This window comes from Apteryx mantelli, chromosome 19 (genome assembly GCF_036417845.1).
Source record: "Apteryx mantelli isolate bAptMan1 chromosome 19, bAptMan1.hap1, whole genome shotgun sequence".
Classification (NCBI taxonomy): domain Eukaryota; kingdom Metazoa; phylum Chordata; class Aves; order Apterygiformes; family Apterygidae; genus Apteryx; species Apteryx mantelli.
The window spans coordinates 4,889,944-4,911,557 of record NC_089996.1 but is presented as its reverse complement, the minus strand read 5'-3'; the positions used below and the strand labels follow the sequence as shown (position 1 = coordinate 4,911,557).

The 21,614-nt window shown below is 48.5% G+C and overlaps 1 protein-coding gene across 2 annotated transcripts in view; it reads left to right on the top strand.

Annotated features, from left to right (window-relative positions):
- Window positions 1-2,389: 2,389 nt before the first annotated feature.
- TEKT3 (tektin 3) overlaps window positions 2,390-21,614 on the top strand; it is a 106,103-nt gene continuing 86,878 nt past the window's right edge. For both annotated transcript variants that reach the window (XM_013960873.2, XM_013960872.2), the window contains exon 1: window positions 2,390-2,653. The gene's annotated coding sequence lies outside the window, so the exon portion shown is untranslated. The remainder of the gene's footprint in view (window positions 2,654-21,614) is intronic.

Genomic DNA, 21,614 nt, shown 5'->3' with positions numbered 1-21,614 from the left:
TGGTTTCTGCTGGAGAGCAGCCAGCCGGCCACAACCCCCAGCTTTCACGTGCACCCAAGGGACACTCAGCACCCGAGGGGCGCAGCTCGCCTTTGCCTTCCCCTTACACTTTGGCACTGCAAAGTGTAAGAAAACCCTGGCTGGATTTACTCTTTTATCCGCTTTTCCCCCGAGCGTGGTGTGGGTGGCAGGAGGTCTCTGCACCATCCATGCACAGCCTTGTGCTGGAATGATTCTCCCGCAGTCACTGATACAGGGCCCAGAATATATTGGAAGACCTTAATCGCTGTAGGAGCGTTTAATAGCAGCGATCCTTCCCCAGCTAAAGGAGGGCTTTGATCACTGCCAGTAACCAAGAGCCATCGAGAAGACTGGATGGTATTCTTTCAAGTGACTTTCTCCCTGTAAAAGAAAATTCTCCCTCTTTCTATTCTTATTAAAGGCCACAAAATCAGCTGCCAGCCAAAGTGCCTAGGCCTAGGGCTCATGAAATATCTGAGCCATCTTTAGGTTTGTACTCAGCGTCTAACGAGCAGATTCTGCTTAACGCTGGGCTGAATGGGAATCCTGCAGGAACGCGTGTGACATTTCCGTGAGCCAAATGAACCAGCTGTGTCTGTGCAACAACCCTCCTGTGCCAGCATGGAGCAGCCGGGTCAGTCTGCATCCCTGCAAGCTGGACTCAGAAAATCAGAGCTCTATGGGTTTGGGGGTTTCATTTTTTGTTGTGAACCTCAAAGGCTTTTGCGAATAAGATATATCTGATAAACCAGGCCTGTTTGGTCTGAACAGATTAACATACGTTCCAGCCATTAATTAAGCTTCACAACCAGGCAGAAAAACAGGCATGTTTGCAGGATGATGCTAAGGTTTAACCCTAGTTCTTTGGACACCCCGGCTGGTGCTGTAACCACTGAATGTGCAGCCCCTGGATACCCCGTTACCTGCATTATCTGTGGGGAAACGGGTACCGCGCAGTTTTGGTGATCTACTCCAGCGTGTGCACGGGGACAATTGCTGCTTTAGGTGTTTAACTGGGTTTAGGTATTCTGTTTGTGCTCCGGGGAGGGGTATATTCATTGCACTGTGCGCACAGCGCAGGCTGCAGGGACAGAGTCACGGGGGGCGCAGCACTGAAGCGAGCAGGGCGACTTTCCCGAGAGAGGATGTGTAGTTCCTGGGGAGGTTGGTGCGCGAGGAGGATGGCGAAACGGTGCCAACACCGGTGCAGGAGCACATGTAGGACTTGTGTCCACAGCCCCAGAAAAATGCACGCAGGTAACTAGGGAACAAAGAAACAGCTGGATAGACAGATGAGGCTGTTCAAGGGCCACTCATATAGATAACAGGAATGTCTGGAGCCATCTAGACTGTTTTTTTTAGTCTTATTTCCTAAGGAAATGAGGTCTATAGCATTGCACCAAGTGCTTGCCTCTCCCCTTGTACCTTATAAACCAGCTGGCTGATTCAGCTGAAACTTGTTAAAGAAGGTGAAAACCTACAGCTGTCTAAAAGCCCCTTGCAGGTGGTGTGATCTGGGGGTTGTGAGAGAGTGGGCAGGGTTCAGGTGCTGGGTGCTGCTGGCTTTAGGGGTGAGAGGCCTGGGACAGTGAAACCTGTAATTGGGTCTGAATTACTGCCCTTCTCTTTAACTGGTCCTTGGGGTGCTTTGCCATGGAAAAAGCACCCAGTGATGCTCAGGTGCCTGGGGAGGGTATTGGCCTCTGGGGGCTGTGAAAGCTGTGGCAGGGCAGGAGGGACCTGGCTGGGGGCAAGAATGGGGGGGACTGGGAGATGCAGGAATGGGGAGGGAAAGGGCTGGGGCTGGAAGGGGGAAAGGTGCTGGAGGAAATGGGGAAGGAAAGCCAGAGAGGGGGATCAGGAGGTGGGGCTGGGGAAGCTAGCCCTGTAAGGAGAAGAAGGGGACAGCTACTAAGAGGGGGCAGCAAGGGCTCTCTGCAGACCCTGGCTGCATCCCCTGAGCACCTCCCAGTCCTGGAGCGGGTGAGGCAGGGCTCCTGCAAAGGAGTCCCATGCTTTATACCCTTGCTTTTGGAGATAAAGCAAAATCATGCTTCCTGGGTGATTGAGAGCCTGGTGGAAAGCAGAGCATGCAGCAGGGTGGAGGAATTAAAGTTATTTCACCAGTCATAGTTCTGGTGCTTTCTGACTGTTGAATGCATGGCTTTGCAATCTGCACGATGCTGTTTGGAGGCAGCGAGCTCGGTGTGTGTGCCTGTGTAACACCCGAGGCCAGATCCAAACCCTTTTGCAGCCCGACTTGCATTGACTCCGATGGCTTTTGGAGCAATGTGAAGGCTGCTGGTGTGTGAGGTATCAGCCGTGTTTTCCCGAGAGAGGCTGTAGTGTAACATCTCTATAGTAACGCAGTGTTTGTTGGCAGCTGAGCAGCTTCCTGCAATCTGCTCTCAGGCTGGGTGCCTCTGAGGAGGAAGGGGAAAAAAATAGGAGAAAATGTTTTGGCCACTTAGTTTTTTGTAATTTTTTTTTTTGTGCCTCTACCATACGTTTAAAGAGGAAAAAATGGATGTTTTTTTAAAGGGAATCTTGGAGCCTTCTGGGAGGGATGTATTTGACCACTTGACGCAGACGGAGATTGCTCCTGTTAACACCTTTAAGAGCTCGCTGGCAGGTAAGTGCCACCGAGGACAACGCAGCTCCGTGCCGCCGGTGCTTGGTCCTGCTGTGCCGGGGTGAGGTGAAGCCTCCCCCTGATTTCTGTCCGAATTAGTTATTTGGAGAAAACCTGAAGGCTGTGTGCATGTCGCCTTCCACAGAAATGCACCGTGAGCACGTGCATTTCCCTCATGCTCACTTTCCATGAAGGCTTTAGTAATCCTTATTTATGGGCTTAAATACTCCCCGGACTGACAGTTGAACTTGACTGCTAAAATATTAGCGAAGCTAAGTTTTGAACTCTGCAGTGGGTCAAGCTGAGAGAGTCGTGCACTGGGAACTCATGAATACATGAAACGTGAACAAGTCCGTTATTCGGATACAAGTGCTTTAGATTTGACCGCATGTCGGCTTGTTCTCTTGCTCGCTCTGGGAGCAGACCTGCTCCTCGTGCGCGCCAGGACTTGGGAGGAAATTATCTGTTCACCCCTGGCTCTCTGCAGCTGATACCTAAGTCGGGAACTATTTGCTGAGGAAATGTGATTCATGCTCTGGAATTTTTAAATATGTTGAAATCTTGTTATGGACAGATCGGCAGAAAAAAGTGAGATTCCTCATGTAAGTTGCTTGTCACAGGGTGGTTCTCCAGGTGTAAATTCCCTCCTCAGAGGTCTCCCCAAGTGAGTGTGATTAGTGGCTAATTAGTCATTAGTGGCTAATTTCAGTCTGGGAATTCAAGTTCACTACCTGTGCAATGTCACCCTGACAGTGGGGGCCGAGGAGTAAATATTTGCAGCAGGTGACATTAAAATGGCTTTTTTGTGTAAATCGGCGTGGTTCAGAGGAGAAGCCAGCCCCCTGCTCCTTAGGCCTGGGTCACTATCAACACACGAGGTGAGCGTGGGGACTATGAAAACTCGCTTCTGCTCTGTGTTAACCAGCCTGGCTTCCTGCTGCACCGTGGCAGCTCAGTAGCTTCTTGGATAATTAGCCAGTGGCTGATTTCGGTCAAAAGAGTGAGATATCGGAGCATGTTCCCTCTGAATTGCTTGCTGCAACAGTGCTATGGATGTGTAACTTATTTACATGCAGGAAGCAAACATGCAAGTTAGGTGATAATTTTTTGCTGTTCCATTTCCCTGGATTTCTTCTACCTTTTTGCTGTTACATATATTTTACATATATCTGGTAAATCACTAATGACTAACTGCTCCTGTGCGCGTTTTTAACCTAGGTGGTGAGAAGGTGCCTTAGAGCAGCCCCTATGGCCACACACCTTGCTGCAGGCTTAATGTGCAGGGCAGATGCTCTTGCGGTTCCCAGGGTGCCTGGTGCAGCAGGTGACCCGACTGCAGTCCCTTGCTGTGCTTTTGTGGGACATCCGATAGATCAGCAACTCTGTCTCGCTCTTAGGACCCTCCTCTAATGTTTTCTGTCTCTAGGGGTTGCAAATTCCTTGCACGAGGGTGATCTCTTGGTGAGTGTGTGCTGACCAGGGCATAAAAGCAGGACTGCGGTCCTGGGCAGAGGAAGGTGGGTTGCAGGGGAAGGGCATTGCCAACTGGAAAAACTGATATCTTGGATAGAAGGTTAAGTATTAAGTTAGGAAGGTTAGGAAATATATTTCACTGCAAAAGGCATACGTAGTTGCTTTATACAGCTTTGCTCTTTCATTGCTTTGTAAATGGCCAGGGAGTTTCTTTTGCATGTGTGTCTGAAACACTTCAATGCTATACAAAGGAAAAAGACGTATGAAAAGGGCGGATAACGGTGTTCAGCTCATCCCCTGGTTACCATCTTTATGTAGGATTAGGAGCCTGGCTCGACTCCTTTGCGTCTTGGTCAAGACACAAACTCCTCTGTGCCACCTCTGCAATAGATAAACGAGGAGGGCAAGTTGCTCCATGAGAGCAGGAGTCGCCTCTCGGTGCCTGCTGGTGGCTTCCCAGGGTTGCAGGTGCCCGGTGCCTGGGTGGTGGGACATGTGTCCTGGCTCAGTACGTGCCTGGCCAGCCTCTGGCAGGGTCACAGCTCAAGCCCAGCCCTGCTGGGAGGTGCCCAAGTGTCTTCGTGAGCTGGCTCAGGAGCGTGACAGCTTTTTTCCAATGGAGCGCGGTTGAGCTGGCAAACGCCGCAGACCTGAGTTGGGTCATTGGGGTGTCCCTACCATGCACCAGCCCCTGTGGTGTGAGCCATCCTAAAGGGGCTCAAATATCGCTCTGGGTCAGTGCAAGTCATCCTCCTCCCGCGGTTACTTCCAGGTGTGACCTATTGCATGCGGGCGCAGCAGGCTGGAGCACCTCTGCTGCGCTGGACTCTGCCGCGGGGAAGGGAGCGGGTTTTGGGTCACAGTGCTTTGTATGAGATAACATGTGACTCTTCAGCCCCGCAGGCTGGGGCCAGCCCTCCTGCCGTGAAAGCCGGGCTGTCTCCGGTATCCAAACAGCTCGCCGAGGTGCAGTCACACTCCAGACATCGTGAGGTGGGTGGGAACATTTCCCTGTTGACCACTTACTTTTCTTGGTTCGTTTAGCCCCATGCACGTACATCAGCCTGCAGATGTTTCTGCTGCCACACAGGTGGAAGGGGTTAGAATAACACTGTCCACAGCGTGGGGACTGTGGGAATGCTGCCGCAGAGAAAGGATGCCCTTAAAAGCCAGTGACGCTGCTGGATTTTACTCGGCGAGGCTGAACTTTGCAGCTTGGCTTTACGGGCAGGAATCGTGGCTGCTCTGCTTGTATTGCAACTTGCCATTCCTCAGCGGATGAGGGGTGTTTCTCAGGGGGCTGCTTTTTGCTGCGCCTTCGCCGCGTTTTGCTGGGGTCACTGATCGGCGGCGTCCAGGGGGACAAACGGCTCGTCCCGTATGGAGACACAGATGTATATGTTCTGAACTTGGAGTCCTGCCCAGGGGATCATAGAAAGCAGATGTTGTTAGAGCGGTGACCCTGTGGCTAAGCACTGGGCCCCGGCTGCCAGCATCCTGATCCTCGCTCCCCTCCCGGGCTCCTGCGCCTTTGCGGTCTGGCTCTTGCCAGAGCTGGAATTAAACTCTGCAGGGGCCTGGCGGAGTTCAGCACAGCCGTGAGGGGTTCAGCTGAAAGGAGTACCCATTCTTTTAAAGTTCATTTAACAGGATTTCTGGGTTTGTTTTTCTGCTATAGCAGAACTGAAGCATGACCAAGAAATTGATTGATATGCTCTGATTTTTTTTTTTTTTTTTTCCTCCCCAAATGCTTAACTAAGGTAGCCTGGGGGCTGCTCTCAGTTAGGCGGGGGACTGTTTGCCAGCTGGAGTGTAGGGCACTCTTCTGAGGATCTGTCCGGCCACTCTGGACCCTTCTCTACTTACCCCTTAGACACTTTGTGCATTCGGGATGAATGAGGAAGTGCTATCGATAATGTGATTTCTCCTCAGCATGAATTTGCTTCCTCAAAGCTGTTTCCGCAGAGCCTGAGTGGGTTGACTTGTCTGCTCAGACCTTTCAAAGGGTGCAGCAGCATCTGTCGCAGCATTAACAAGTGCTCCCATTTGAGAAGAGATTCACTTGGAGTATTAAAACTGCCATTTGATATGTACATATATATATATTTTTCCTCCTCTCTCCTCTCATGTTTTGAAAATACCAGGGAAGTGGTAATAACCAGCTGGCTGACGCCTCGTGAGCTGCTGGCTCCCAGAGCATCCATCCTCAGTGATGGAGCTGTTTGGTCAATTAGGAGTGACGATGACGTTGTGCCTGGGGCTCCCACGTTTGCTGTTTCTGAACTTCCTGGCACGTGCAAAAGCAAGCTGCAACCTGGCCACTGCACCAAGGCTTCCAGATGGGGCTAGGTGAGGAGTTTTCTGGTCTGCATCAGGCAGGGTGAGTTTCTGCAGAACGTGGGTGCTGCCCTCGGAAAATCTCAGCAGAGCACCTACTAAAGAGGTGGTGAGTGCTCTGCAGTTGATATTGCAAGTGGCCAATATTTTACTGTGTGTTGAGAGCCTATGTATCTACTGTTGTCTCTTGCACCAAGTCTGGCCCTTAGCAAACAGATTGGGTTGGTTCAGCTTGTCTAGGGATATTTCACTGTGCTGGGCCTGAGAATCACAGTGCTTTCATGGGACTCGGGACAGTTACGTGGATTTAGGAGCTAACCTTTGGTCCATCTCCATTTACTTTACAGAGCTGGATAAAAACTGAGGGTTTGGGCAAAATCTTGAGATCCGTTTGAACTCCAAACTCAAAGCAAAGCACAGATGGGCAGTGTCTTTGCTTGGGCTCCACAGGTTTCCCATCTCCCACCAGTGATGGAGCAGGGGACGTCTGCTTTTCCTCCTCCTCCACTGTCACTTTATTCACGCTGAATCACACTCGCTCACTGGCCATGATACCTGAGCAGAGAGGACAGCACCTTGCTCAGAGGTGTGAAACTGGGCCCTAATTAAGATCTGTTAAGGACTTTGCAGCAGTCTGAGCTGCAGCTTAGCCCTGGGTGGCCTTGGGATGTTCCCACGGTGTTACATATGCACGGTGCGTAGCGGCCACACTGCGCACAAATCGGCAGTACCCTGATTTTGCTGGTGACCTGAACATCCAAGGCACGTTTGAATGTCTACCCGTGCCAGGGAAAATAAGCGGTGCTGGTGCCGGGGTGCTCTGAAATGGGAGAGCAGCCCGTGCCGGCTGATGGGTGTAGGGGAATAGCGCTGGGCTTTCGGGTCTGCCTTGCTCGTTGAGCCGGGCACAGAGATATCACAGGAGGAGGAGCTGTGAGAACCGGCCAAAGGAAGCTTTGCCTCCCCCAAAGCTGTGAGACTAAGTGGCTCCGAGCACGCGGGGACCTCAGGCATGTTTACAGCACGGCTCCAATCCCTGCTGCAAACCTGCCGAACCGGGGGCAGCGCTGGCGCGGGGCTCCCGGCAGCGTGGAGGGCTTCCCGCGCCGGCTCCGAGTGCTGCTCCCTGCGTCTGCGTCCTTGGCGAGCTAAACTCTTCCAGACTTCTGGCTCCGCAGCGCGGCTCAGCTGGGGCAACGAAACGGCTCTGCTGCACACAGGGGTGTCTGTGCGAGCCAGTTGGTTTTCTGTGGCCTGATGTTTCTCTGAGCGGAACAAATTTGGGATTTGTTTTATTCTGTTGTGTGTATAAGCACCATCTACCATTAAAGTTAAGGGGTTTCAAAGGGTATGGCTGAAGAGAAGACAGGAAAAAGAAATGCTATGGAAGAGGCATATCAGTCCTTACTGGGGGAGGGGGAGCTCAGCACTGGAAGGACTTTCCTTTTGGAGTGAGAGCAGCGTTGTTGTGAAACGCACTGGAGAGGACACTGCAGCGACTTGGGCCTTTCATGCTATAAGCCATATGTGCAGCTGGAACAGCTTTAGTCCTGGCTGCCTTTTCCAGGGCAGATTAGGAAAACTAACTGAATCCAAATGTTCTGATTTGGCCCCCCTGAATTTGGAGTGTCTGAAGTCCAGGGGCGATTTGGGGAGCTGAAAGTGTCCCTTGTTTAGGGTTGAGTCCCGCAGGTGACAAACTGGATGCGGCCAAGGGTCAGGAGGGACTTGAATCTGGAAACCCTGCTCAGCATCTCTGAGAGGGCTTGACTTTCACTAAGCATCAAGCTCTTATCCTCTGAAATTCAGCCCCTGGATGTCTTGGGGTTGGGAACACAAAACCATTTTGGATGTAGTGGCCTGTATTTTAATTTGAGGGTGCTTGTTTTTTGGAATCAACCTGCTCTGTTGAGTATATCTTATCCCAAACACTCTTCCTGCCAGCTCAGGGACAGTGCAGCCTTGCGAGGCGCTTGCTACAGCAACTGCTAGGTTTTGTTTTTAGCTTCCCCTTTTACTGTGCACCCTTAGGAAGATTATATCTTCTCCCGATTCTCACATTCCTTCCCTATAAAATGGGGTTGATTAATGCTTCCTAGCAAGCAGAGGAAGTTGTAAGGCTGAACTGACCGTTGCAGAAGACTGCAATTCTGAGGGAAAGCTACACAAATTCAGAGTAGTATTTTGTTGATCACAGCTTAAGGAAAACAATGCTGCAAGTGATTCCTTCAGTAATGAATGCTCATATTTTTAAGGAAATTTGTTTTACTGATGTCCAGGGGTCTCCGGTATTGGTTTTGCATGGAAACCATAACATAAATGTTTCCTTGCAGGAATGTGTGAGGAGTTCAGGAAACTTTCAAGGAAATATCTTGGGGATACTTGTTTAACTGAATGTTTGATGTGGAAGCATCACTGACAGCATGTGCATCCTGCTGGGACCTCTGTGTCCTGTCTGAGCAGCTGGTCGGTGGCCCCTGTGAAACCTGCCTGGTTCAGGGCTGAGTCCCGCTGACGGATTGGTCTGCCCACAAAGAAACGTATTCAGAAATGGTTTAACAGTTTCCCTTGCAGTTGCCCTAGAAATCACCACAAACCTGGTTGTAGATGGCTCCTCTGTCAGGTGTGCTGCTCTTGGCCAGCTCTACCTGTGCATCCTCCAAGCCTGGGTGTGTCTGGGTGTGTGTGTGAGCTCTATTCCTGATCTCCCATCTTGCCTAGAGCTATCTCCTACAAACTTCATATACTTGATGTTTCTCTCTTATCCTCCCACCGACATGTTTCCACAGCTTTCAGAAAGTTGCTGCCATCTAAAGGTTGTAAAAAGGTTGCTTTACAACTAGAAGACCTTGTAGAGGAGACAAGCATTAATGCTCCCTGGGATGCCCTGAGTCTGAGTATCTTGGTTGTGATTCACAGAGGCCTTTGAATGTGTCTTTGGAATTAGTGAAGTTCTTCATGCTCTTCTGCTCAAGGAATGTGCCTAACCTCTGGCTGGTGGTTGAATGCTGAGTAGCGTTGTATGAGCAAGCACCTCCCTAAAAGCTTTATTGTGTGTCATTAACGTTGTTGGGGGTTTAGTCATTAACTTTGCAGGAGCAGTGTCAAGGTCTTACGTGCTTTGAGTTTGTTCGTAGGGATCAGAGCTGTGAAGCAGAGATGGCTTGATCCTTAGAGCTGGGTTCTAAGCAAGGCTTTGTTAAAGCTAGGACTGGTCCCTGCGGGAGAGCAGGGAACCCACAGGATGGCAGAGGAGTCTCAATTCATGGCAAATCCACCAGTTTATGGTTCTGTGGGCATAGTTACCAACCGAATGCAAGTCAACCTTGTAACCCTGGGAAGGGTCTGGTTTGGTTTTTCATGGCTCTATCGGATCCACAGTGATGGTTGCTTTTCTCCCTTGAGATGTGGTCTAGAAACGGAGAGAATTTCCTGTGTAGAGCAAAACTCTTGATTGACAGAAAAATATCAGAGATGGTAGATATGTCAACACTTGCATGACCCTTTTCATTAATTGGTCTGACTCTCTTCTTGTTGGCCAAAGCAGTTTCTACCTTGTTAAAACTGAATTTCCAGGCCTGGATTGCAAAGGGAAGGTTCACTTAGAGTGACTGTTCAGACACAAAAGCTTCTTTGGGGTCCTTTTCTCCCATGCTCCTGTGCTGTTCTTGATGGATATACATGCCTGTATTTTTAGAAAAAGAAATAAAATAAACAAAAACCAAACACATTTCCCTAGTCTGCAGCATCCATCTGCTCTGCTCAGGCCAAGGTCTGCTGACAAGAAAGAAAAGTCATCAAGAGGCTCTTTTAACTGACCTCTTTCACTCAGGTCCTTCCAGGAGGCTCCCAAGGAGATATGAAACCAACATAACTCGGCAACCACAACTACTTGAGGAGTTTTCTTTCCTGTGCTTGTAAAACATTTATCCTCTTGTGCAGACTGCTGCTTTGACAGAAGCACTGCGGATTCCAGGAGGGAGAAGGGGGGAGGCTACGGTGGTGTGTACAGGAAAATGAAAACAGATGCGAGAACTTGCTGCAGCTAAACCACTTCAGAAAGTCTTTTGAGTAAATAAATGTGACAATCCATGTGGATAAAGCAAGCAAAAGTCTTCAGCCTGCGAAAGAGGCTTCGCCACTCAAACACAGGCCCCTTCCTGAGTTATATTTGGTGGCACGTACATGTGTGATTTCCTTTTCTGCCTGTCTCATTGTTCTCTATTCTTGTTTGTTGATTAAAAGTGACAGACCTGTGAGCTCTGTCCTGGGTCATCCTGGGTTTCCTAAGGGCAGGCCAGGAGAATGTTCTTTTCCCCTGCAAAGATTATTTGTCCGAACTTGGTATTTCTGTTCTCAAGGCTAATTTGGCTGGATACTGAACATTCCCACTTTGCATTTTTAGCGTGGCAGGCGGGCGTCATGGCCTTGCAGCATCTTCCTGCTAAAAATGGATGCTATTTCAGCCCCCTGGCTCACACCGCGTGCTGCATCCAGAACAGCTCTCAGCCAGGGACATGTGCATGCATGCACCCTGCTTTGAATGAAAGGCATCTCTGGGGAATGCGAGGCGTGTTGCTGGTGCATGCTGGATTCTCATGACATGCACGTTTAAGGTAATTGGATGGTGAGATGAGCTAGTCCATTGACTTGTGCTCCATTTCAAAGAGCCAGGTTGCTCATTAAGGCCTAGCTTCTGATATACTGGCAAGTACTTTACAACCTTGGATCCCCTAAAGCCAAAATCAGAACTTTGACATCACTGGAGCAAAGATTTCACCTATAAAGCACATTGCTGGCCTGGAGTCTTAGAGATATTTGGGAACCCAACTCTTCTGCAGGTCTCCAGCTGGAGCCAAGTGCTGCTCTGTGAGAGGCAGTCTGGGGCCACCTGAAATTGCAGCCAAGATCAAAGGCACATCAGGACTTGACTGGGCTGACACTGCATCCTGCGTGATGCGTGGTGTCACTTCTTGTGAAGCTGGCAGAGCAGCCCAATTGCTGATCAGTAAAGCTGGCTGGGAGATGGTTCCCTTTGCTAAGGAGAATTTCAAGATGAAATGAAAGCAAACAGTGCAAACTTTTCCATTTTGGGAGATCATTTTAACTAAAGGGCCAAATTTTCTGTTTTTCTGGCTGATGAGGTTTTTGATACATAATGGATGCTTTCCAGTTGGAGTCTTTCATTTTGACAAAAAGTCAATAGCTTTGAAAAGCAAATTTTTTTCCAGCAAAATAGCTTCTAGCTGAAACTTTTTTTTCCTCCCAGATGATTTTTTTTTTTATCTGGCCCAGCTTGTTATTGCTGTCAAGACTGGTTGCTGCTCTGAATGCTTTTGAACAAAAGTCTGTTTTGCATGAAGTCCTGCCTAATGATTAAAGGGTGGAGTGAAAATCCAACAACTTCACCTTCAGGGTTAGTGCTCTTTTAAGGAGTTTGAGGTACCCTGCCATGACCCTGTGCGTGTTTGTGTGGTCTCAACAACAGAGATATGAAAGTCTTTTGTTACACGTGTGCCCTGAAATCTTCAGCATGTGCAAACAATAAAAGGGCAAGATATGGACAAGCCTTTCTTATGGACCCAGATGACTAAATAATCTAGAAACTGAGCAGCTTTTCTGCCTAGATTATATGACTGAATGCTGATGACTGGATGTGCAATGAATTAAATTGTTTTTTGATGACTAGGCTAAACAGGTTTCCTTCCCTTTCATGAAGCGAAAAGTCATCTCCATCCTTGGAGTTGTTCAAAAACTGGACATGGTCGTGAGCAACCTGCCCTAGTTGACCCTGCTTGAACAGGTGGTTGGACCCGCTGATCTCCAGAGATGTTTGCAACCTCAGTGCTTCTGCACTAGTGCAAATGAGGCCATGTGCTTTGAGGTTCAAGACTGGCCTGTGAAAGGGAAATACTAGAAACCTCAGAGGGTTGACCTTTTGCTCAGTGAAATTTCTTTTGGCCACTGCTAGAGATAGTGACTTGCAAGCACAGATGCTTCTGGCTACTTCCAGAACAGTCTGGGGAAAAAAACAAACTGTCTTGCAGCAAGATTGAGATGTCTTGCGGAGATTAGAGTCTGTAAGCTGAACACAGTCCTCACTCCAAAAAACTTGTCGGCTGGCTAGGCGAGGAGAAAGGGCAGAGGAAAACTTTGTCGTCTTCTTCTCACCACAGAGAAATAGAGGCACAGAGAAGTTGAATTTTGTGACTTTCTCAGTCTTGCAGGAATCCATGAGAGAGAGGATCCATCCCTTGCTCCTCACCTGATGGAAACTCCTTAGCTACAAGAGGGTCCTTCCTCTCTGAGATGGGTTTGTATTGAAATGCCCTTGGCCAGCAGACCAGCTCTTTGCAGCTGGTTTGTGTGCTGCACTTCAGCCCACCTTCTGGATGCTGGACTCTGGAGGGTGGAATGCCTGCTGGAGATGACCACTACCAGCAATGGGACAGCTTGGGCTCGCCAGTGGGACACTATAAGCTCTCCTGGTTGAGCTGGCTGGGTGTGCAGGCCTGCCTGGCCCTGGGCTCATCCTGGCTCAGCCCAGCTGCACTCCCCAATGTGCTCCTGCATCTCTGCAGCCCTTGGCCAGCGCCAAAACAGGGTGTTTCTGTCTATAACCCGGATGGAAGAAGGTGGCCTTTCCCAGAGCCTGCAACAGTGTCTCACTGGGTGCTCCAGGGTGTGTTGTGGGGGGAGCTATAGGATCTGAGGTGTGTTTGCTTCAGGGTGGGGATTGTGCTCAAACCAAGAACCAAGTTTTTCTGCCTGTGGTTGGCAGCTCTGGTCTCGGGAGTGGACGTTACTCAGTGTTGTACCTCAAATTAAATCCAGATTCCCTCTTTTCTGCTTTCTCACCCATGGGATGGGGCTGTCTGATCATCCTGGTCACCCTGGCACTTGTTCCAGCTGTGAATCAGACCAGGATGCTGGGTGAGAAAGTAGATGCTTTCTGCTTTAACTTTAGATCTAAACCTTACAGTTTTGCATGCAAGCTGAGAAACCATTCAGAGTTAGGGTTTAGGATGTCCACTGAAGTGGACATTGGAGAGGGTTTCTCCAGACACTTGGAAGCTGTTAGTATGAATGTGCTGGGGCAATGTTTGAGTTTCCACTGAACCATTCGGTGTCCTTATTCGAGCTCTCCTCATCAACTTCTGTTTGAATGATCCAGACAGGGCAGGGAGCTTGGCTAAGGTTATCGAGCCAAATTTGAAGCCTGGATGCAAGCCATCCTGGGAAGCTCATGCCATCCTTTCTATTCTTGTTTACAGATTGCTACACACATGTGCTGTCTCTTACCCTTATGTTCAGCTGAATCACTTTATAGTGTGCCTCTATAAAGAGAAAATATTTAGCTTCTCTAAATAATATGCTTCCTCTCTGCGAAACACTGCTGGAATTATGGATAACAAAATAGGGGAGGTGCAGGGAGGAGGAGAGGGAGCCCAGAGCATCCTTCTGGTTCCTGTGGGATGCAGGAACAGTCACATTTATCTATCTGTTACTTCCTCATAGGAATAGTATGCTTGCCAAACCCTCAGCTGGTCAGAAGCCCACCAACACTCAAGTTAATGTTATGGCTGTTCTACGTGACAAAGCCGGATTTCAATACCTTGGGTGAACACCTTGGAATCATTGCATACTTTTGTTCTATGCTTCTTCTGTGAAAGAAGCATGTTCCCATCCAGGAGGTGTGGGTTTTTTTGGAAATGTGCTCTGAACTTAATTGGCCAGATAGAGCTAGCTTTGGTGGTATTAGGCAACTTGAATGAGGCTCAGTAGAAATTACTCCTAGGCAGTTTGTGTTGGCTGACAGCAGGATCTTGCCTATCAAGCTAAGTTTACTGCTGAGGCTAATAGCACAGTAATTAAGGTAAAACAAATATTAATTTGAAGCTGTGCCTGTAACTTGAATCACATACCTCTACTTTTGATCTGAGGTTTGATTTAAAAACCTTGCGTTTAATTTGTGCTGGGTTAGTCTGATGGCAGCTGGTCTTGAGGGCTCAGTGTGAGCCAGATCTTTGTCTGTTGTAAAGCTCTGGCTTGACTAATGCATCACTGATTTATGCTGGTTGAGGATCTGGTCCAAGTTTCCCTGCCATGCTGCTATAAACTCTGTTGTTTCAGCATTCGCTGAGGATGCAGTTTGACAACCAAATAGTAAGGTTGCCTTGGGGACACCGTGAGGAGGAAGATGCTCCTTTTCTTTCTGTAGGTCACTGTTTTTATTCCTCTGGGGGTTATGGAGAGGCTCCCCTACCAAAAGGTCAGATCTGTGCCTGGATCTGAATTTTTGTTCTGTTTCAGCATCTCCTTGTACCTGAGCCTTCATGTTAAACATGGGACAAAATGCCTGAGGTGGATATATCCTGCTTTCCCTGTAGCTGAAACAGCATTTTGTGGCATATGACACATGCGAAGAGATAGTCCACACGAACAGGTCCCAGCAAAGGAAGCACTGGGGCTACAAGGACCTCCAGAAGGGGACAGTACATCCTGCTGGCACATACACGTGGCTAGATGCTATTTTCCACAGCAGCTATTTCATTGATCCTATTTGCTACTTGAGAAATGCAGACTGGTGTCATCTCTAGTTATGCCTGAGTCCTTCCTTATACAGTGTGACCGCTTTCAAGACAGCCTCTGCAAAGCCATACTTCACAAGATCATTATTAACTCTGGTGCTTGCTAGTATTCTTCTGGAATTAGGTTTGAGTTGTCTTCAGCCCAGTATCAGTTTCGAGCTAACCCTCAAGTTTGTAGAAGTATTAGCCAGCGGCTGTCTTGTTCCCCGCAGCACGTCCTGGACTTCAACTCAGCTGCAAAGAGTAAACGTGGTGTAGTTTTTCTGAAGCTGGTGGATCGCTTGGTGCAATGTGGGTTTGGAACACAACCCTGTGTATGCACCGTTGGGTGTTGAAACCAAATGGGCTGCTGCTGAGTGTTTTGGCCGTAGTGATTGACTGAGATCCCAGCCTGGAGAACCACCTGGAAGGTGCTGACCTTGCCTGCGGTTTAGTTTTGGCTTGCTTTGTGACTAGGTTGAGTTTTGTCTCTGTTTCTGTTCCCGCGCGTGAGGGCAGACAGAGGGCAAGTGGTACGTTATGAGGGGGAAGCCCTTGCTGAGAAAAACTCTCCTCATGTTTAAGGGCTTAACCTGAGCACAGTGCCTTTACAGAGCTTTTCTGCTGTGGGAATATCATGAACTTTTGACTCTTTCTGACTAATACTTAAAGCTGCTATCCCTCCCTCCCTGCCAGCCTGGTTTGTCTCTTCCTTAGTTTTCATGATTTCATCTGATTCCCAAATCCAGCCCTCCCTGTGTGCAGAGCAACCATGGTGTATTTTAACTACTAGCACTGGGGTGTGGTATGTGTGTTTTGTTTTTGTGCTCATGAGAGTACTGGAGGCATTGAATAGTGACGGGATGTCTGGGAGGGCAGGGGAGGGTGATGCAGATGACTATGTTGCTGAGGAGCTCAGCTGCTAGAACAGGACTGGTAGTATAGACAGTGGGCAGCATTTAGCTCCTCTACTGCTTGTGGATGGGTCATCTTGAGAGGTAGCTGCCCCACAAGCCTTTCCCTCTTAATGCACCAAGCTCTGCAAACCAAACTCCATATGATTGTGCTTCCTGTGGAAAAGGAGCCCTGAACTGTACATACTCCTTGTGCAGAAGGAGACTTGAAAGCCACAGGGGAATGTAGCTATGTCTTCTGATGTGCCTCAGCACTCCTCAGACTGATACACCAGTGCTCTCCATGTGTATTAGTCACAGAGTAAATCCCGGGACTTCTCTGACTGCTGTGCATTTTACTAACTAAAGCCTTTCGCAGCAAAGGTGCTTCTCTGCAAGGCTGGTCCACAGTCTGTTGTCCCCCTTGCGCACGTTGTGACAGCTGTTCTGGGCCAGACCAACCATTTGCCTGCCCCAGTCTCCTGTGTTGAACAGTGGCCAATAGTGGATGCTTAAGGAAAGACTACTAAATCAGCATGATAGCATGGAGATGCTTCCTGATTACCTCATCCCAGTGTCTAGTATTCTGTGTTTCTTCAGACTTCATGACTAGAGGATGTCTCCTTAAATCCATGTGGAGGAGCTGTGGAGACATGGCCCCATGGGCCAGTTTTCCAAGAGACAGTTCTTCACCTTGCTGAAGACTTGCCTGATTATCCAGCTGAATAAAGGACTTGGTGTTGCTGTCTGTGAGCTTTGGGGAAATAGGGACAGGACAGTCTGATCTTCCTCATGTTACCACTGGCCTGCAATGCAGTACAGGTTTTCTTCTAGCTTGTTGCTGTTTTACTGAAGGGTAGTCATTCAGCAAGGAAAAATGCATCATTTACAGCAAACACAGAAACCTGTTTTTGCTGGACTTGGTTTATTTCCTCTGAGTTGAATGCTATATCTACATTGAGCATCTATCAGATATTCTGTTGAATATCTATCAGCAGATAGAGCCGAGCTAGTTTTACTTTAGCAAACTCATTACAGCCAGCAGCATGGCTGTGACAGCAGGAAGCTCAGTGTGGGTCGGCTCTCAGAATATTTCCTGGGTGAGGTTTGCAGCCTGCTGTGGGGAGGCTCTTAGCTGTTAGCTAGCTGTTAGCTGGAGCTTGCTGGAGCTCTTCACAGAATGATTGAGGTTGGAAGGGACCTTCAGAGGTCATCTAGTCCAACCCCCCTGCTCAGGTAGGGTCACCTAGAGCACTTTGCCCAGGACTTTATCCAGATGGCTTTTGAACATATCCAAGGATGGAGACTCCACAATCTCTCTGGGCAACTTGTTCCAGTGCTCTGTTACCCTCACAGGGAAGAAGTTTTTCCTCATGTTCAGATGGAACTACTTGTATTTCGGTTTGTGCCCATTGCCTCTCATCCTATCTCTGGGCACCACTGAAAAGAGTCTGGCCCCATCCTCTTTACATCCTCCCTTCAGATACTTATATGCATTGATAAAATCCCCCCTCAGTCTTCTCTTCTCCAGGCTGAGCAGTCCCAGCTCTCTCAGCCTTTCCTCATATGAGAGATGCTCTAGTCCCTTAATCATATTAGTAGCCCTTCACTGGCCTCACCAGGGCTGAGTAGAGGGGAAAGATCACTTCCCTCAACCTACTGGTGATGTTCTTCCTAATGCACCCCAGGATACCATTGGCCTTCTTGGCCACAAGGGCACATTGCCGGCTCATGGTCAACTTGTTGTCCACTAGTACTCCCAGGTCCTTCTCTGCAGAGCTGCTTTCCAGCAGGTCAGCCCCCACCCTGTAACAGTGCATGGGTTTATTCCTCCCTCTTGCACAGAAGTTGTGCTCAGGGCAGGCATCACAGCCTGGCCAGGGCCCGTTGCTTTGTTTTGACACTGGGTATGAGACCTGGAGCATTGCCACTGAGGTGGGTGTAAGCCCTGCAGGAGATATTGGGAATGTTTGCCTAAGAAATCTGGATGGAAAATAGTGTATTAAATTGGGCAGCTTTCAGTGAGGAATGGCTATCCTTTCAAGGACGTGTTGGCTAATGTCTTAGGAAAATGATTACTGGGAAAAATGCGGTCACTACTTGTACTTTGGTAGTACTAAGACTTGTATTTAGCTCTGACATCCTCACTGTGTCAGACACCTGAAATAGAAACCAAACAACAAGAGGGTGATGCTGGATCAAGAAAGCTCATAATGATTTTTATCAGCTTGTTACTGCTTAAACAAAAGTGTGAAATTTGGGGTTGGGGACCTGGGAGATGAAAGCTTCTCTGGAAAGTCTTCCAAAGCATGGAAAATCCCTTGGCCTTCAGGACGTCAAAATAAGGCACCCCATGACAATGGTTGCAGTGACTGTGCCTGGTGGCCCCCCCCCCCCCCCATCTCTCTCTCTCCTGTGCATCCCTTGCCACCGTGTTGGCCAGTTGCCAACCACGGCAGAGGTGTTCTCTGTTCTCGCACCTCCAAGATAGCAGAGCACTGGGGCACATGCCATGGCGTTCTTGTGGTATTAAATCAAAGACACCATGAGAAAGCACAGCCCCACAGGACTTGAAAGCAACAAACAACAATATCTACAGTGGGGCTTCCAGCAAACCTACCACAGGAATGTTCCTTGTCTGCATCACAACACGTTGGCAGAAAAAGGCAACACCTCTATGCTATGGAGAGCAAATAGGAAAACTCTGAAGGCTCCAAACCTATGAAGACTTCAGCACGTGTTGCTTTGCACATGGGAATAATATCTCTGACTTCAGTGGGAATGTTCATACGGGTAAAACTACATGTGTGACTAAGCTTTTTGCAGGGCTCGCAACCAGCCTTGCTCCAGCACTCTGGCAGTGTGAGCTGTGGGAGTCTTGCAAGGGTTGTTAAAATAGAAGCTGCACTGAAATGACCACCCAGGCTGGCTCATTTCCAGGCAATGTGAATCAAAAGTGTAGCTCAAACTATACAGTCTTTACAAATGCATTTATTTACAAACACATGAGGTATCTTTGTTTTTATTTTGATCTCTAGAGTAAAAGTGACCGTAAGGCTTCCAAAGGATTATTTTAGCTGTGAATGGAGGTATATGGCCCTATTGCAGTGGTTTTATTATACTTATTTATACCTGAGTGTCTACAAACCTCATCAGAAATAAGTACACAGTCTGAGAAACTGCAATGCACAGGATAATAGTGGGGTGCATTTTGCACAGTACAGGTGAAGTGGACACACTGACAGAAGCCCCCAGCCTGTTGGTGTCATGGTCAATCAGACAAGATGTGAGGAGGGGCAAGGTGGGGAAATGCTGCTTGTGGAGGATGCTGGTGCTGGGACAGATTTGTTATTGTGTCCTTGGGACATGACCTAGCTCAGGATGTTCAAGCACTCTGTGGGGCAGCAGTGGTGACTTCTCCGAAGAGCAGCTCTTTCCTGGTGGTTCCTGGTGGACGTGGGGAGGTGAGGAGCCTGCTCCCTGGCAGCCGGCCTCAGTGGGTTGAGGTTACAAGCTGACATCCAAAGACTCCTCCAGGTAAAGCCCATTGTGTTGGTCCAACCAGTAGTGGAAGCACCAGGGATGATCAGAGGGAAGTCTGAACCGGAGGAGAAAGCATGGAGGAGTCTGTATCTCTGTACAGGTTTTGGAGATGTTTATGGCTGTTGGTGAAGGGCAGTCAGATGTTCATAGGCAGAGGAGTCAGCCTCAGTGCTGCAGTGCCTTTCACTCCTTCCCTGAGCTGTGAACTGCATGTCGCCTTGTCTGAGGGAAACTGCCTGCTGGATCTCTTCCGGGTCTGTAGCTTCCAAACACATGAGGACAAGGAAACAGGGTCTCAGAAGGAGCTACAAAGATGAGCGTCTCCCAAGACTGTTGTTGCCTCTCCCCTAGAAAACAGCTGTGCATAAACCAAGCACATGAAAGAGGGCAAGGCAAAGCCCTGAGATCTCCACTGCTGAAGACCCTTTGCGATGTCTCCAAAAGAGAAATACAACTGTATGCAGAGTGGAGAGCTGGGTTTTTTTCTTTGTTTTTTTTTTTAAAACACCCACAACTGAGACTTCAAAGATATTTCTACTTTTCAGGGATCAAAGCTAAGTTTCTCATGCCAAGAAGTGATTCCAGGTAGCTCATCTGGAATGTGCAGTAGGGAAGTCAAAGATGATGGGATATGGTGCTGGCCACATCAAAGCCCTGCCACAGAAACAGGTGTGTCATAAAAACATTGGACATGGGGTGGATTGTTGGTCTGCTTTTGATTTCTGTTCTCTTAGCTGAAATCAAACTTTTGTCTTTGGAAACTTCTCTAGTTTTCTGTTTTTTCTTTTAAGAAGGCACTTCTGGGGAAGCAAAAAAAATTACCAACTTGATTGCACAAACATCTTTGTGTTGGTGAGATTGCCAATTGTTCTAAAATGTCCATTTCTGACACAGATTTTTCTCTATGAAAAATATTTCTTGGCTTTACTGTTTGGTTACTAGGTTCAATGTGCAGTAACCACACTTCCAAACAGGCACTCTGTGTGTCCGTGAAGTTAGCTACCTGAGCTTGCTGTTCCCTCCATTTGCATTACAATATTTTTTAGATAGGCTGTGCATGAACCAATGCTCTTTGAAGCTATGGCATGGTCGCCTGGTGTTACAGGATGCAGAAGACAGACCCAGAGTTCTTGCGCTCGTTCCCCATAGCCCTGTGCTTTGTACAGTCATTAGCATCAGCAGCGGGTTAGCGTAAGGTGTACTGTATTGCAGGAGTATTGAATTTGGTACCTGCTTTGCCTGGATGGGATAGATACCCAAAGCCTGAACGTCTGTGGTATTTGGCCCCCTTCCCTAGTGTGCAGCTCATCCTGAAAAAGGCACTCAAGGCAAACAAAAAGGAAAAGGGAGGTGGTTCGCTGATTGTTTTGGGACCCAAAGGGTTAAAGACTGCCTGAATTCATACAGCAGTGTTATGGAAGTTAAGCAATCTGGGATTTATTAAGGAAACTCAAACTGGGAATTAGGAAGGAGAGCTCCAACCCAGTAGAGCATTCTTGGAAGTTTAAAGCCCGTTTTCTTCAAGCTAAGCACTCATTTGAAGTGGCAATGCCAGCATTTCTTGCAGGGGCCTCCGGGAAGTGGAGGATGAACAATCTGATCTGTTTGAACCATCCTGCCAGTTTAGCGTGTAATTTTTGATGCTTTGTTGTGTTTTCCTTGCTCATTCCCCAGGCTCACAAAGCGCCCATTGTTCAGCCCGCGGCACCACTTCCTCTTTTGCACCAAGTGGAAATTGTGCAGCCACTTATTTTTCATGATCTTGTTCCTGATGGACAAAGAGGTTAAGTCCTCCCTGAAGATACATGGTGCCTCTAAGGGACGAAACACGTAAAACCCAGCAAAGTGATGGCTTAATGCCAGATGTTGGGGACCTGAAAGGGCAGTTCATCTGAGCTCAGAGGCCCCTCTTCCCCCTCAGAGGAGGAGGCTTTTCTCTCTGAGCTTGTTTTCAGAGGGGCAATCAAGGGAGTGAAAAGTGAATTGACTGAAGCTAATATCCATGAGGGAAAGCAGAAATAAAGCATGTGTGACTCTGGAGCGGGCTGGTTGGAGCCCCAGCGTGTGAGCTGGGGTAGGCTGTGCTGTCTGTCCATCCAACTCACCCATGAGAAGGGAATTACAGTGCTCAGTCTCCATGTGGCT